The sequence below is a fragment of the Euprymna scolopes genome, chromosome 10 (assembly GCF_053919585.1).
Source record: "Euprymna scolopes isolate OS-2025 chromosome 10, ASM5391958v1, whole genome shotgun sequence".
NCBI classification, from domain to species: domain Eukaryota; kingdom Metazoa; phylum Mollusca; class Cephalopoda; order Sepiida; family Sepiolidae; genus Euprymna; species Euprymna scolopes.
This window is the reverse complement of record NC_136491.1, coordinates 12,415,272-12,416,494: the sequence shown is the minus strand read 5'-3', so window position 1 is coordinate 12,416,494 and position 1,223 is coordinate 12,415,272.

The following is a 1,223-nucleotide window of genomic DNA, read 5'->3' as shown; positions in this document are numbered from 1 at the left end:
TTGTTCTAATTCCTACCGAATAGTATATGGCACCTTAATTAAGTATATAAACTTTACAGCTCATTTATAAACTTTGTCATATTTGTAAAACGTTTGAACAAAAAACAATATGTTTCATTTGCATGACTAGATTATTAGACTGAATTATATGATTACGAAAATTAAGTTCATATCATAAAAGAGTATGGATTCAATTTATCATTATGTTGTTGGTATTAATAGAAATATATTTGTATCCAGTTTATTAAATCACACCTTAGACATTTGTCTGATTTTCCTAAATAGATGATTGTACATTTTATTATCTTTTAATCAATTATCGAGGAAACTTTAGATAATGCATATCTTTTTTCGAAGGTGTTTGTCCTGTCTTTGTATGTTTATGTATTTCTTTTTTACTTATATTTCAATTTTGTTTTCTGTCATTCACCACCCGTTTCTTTTTTAAAATTGCCGTTATATCCGTAAAAGGGCTATGATTAAAAAAAATCTGGTTTCAAATGAAACTTTCATTTTTATTCAACGCAAAATTCGCCGGAGAAAACTTTTCACATGTTTTGCATTAGCAGAAAAAAATATTAAACACTCAATAGACATTCAGTGTTTGTGAATGTTTTCGTCTCATGCCATATTTCCTGTTTTGATCTTTCTTTCTCCGCGCTCCCTAGCAGACAGGGTTTATCGGTTACCTATTTGCAAGAACCTGCTATAGATAGTACATACTATAAACATGGAGATTTTTTTTAATGTGACTTATGTATTCACATTTATTGAATGCTACAAATTCTATCATGGTAACCCATACTAATATTTAAAGTCTGAGCATATTTGAACCTTAGGGAAATGTATCGGACCATATAAGTTGAATGATACAAAGTAATTAGATCATTGATTCTAAACATACTTTAGGAAGTATGTATGGCCGCGTCACTATACTATTTTTTTTTCAGATTTATTGATGAAAGAAATAGTTTTAAGATATTAGATTATTATAGAACAACATAATTGAAGTATTTTGATTATTGGGACCAGTGTTACCATATTTGATGTTATTCTTACTATATAATTAATACTTGTATTGGGTTCAACCATAAACCATTACAAGCCTCATCACAACTGATTCAGCTTGTCGATGTTATCCGTTGCACCATAGGTTTATGTGAATAATATCCGAGATAAGAATTGTAGTCTGACTAATCCAGCTATTTCGATTTAATTTATAT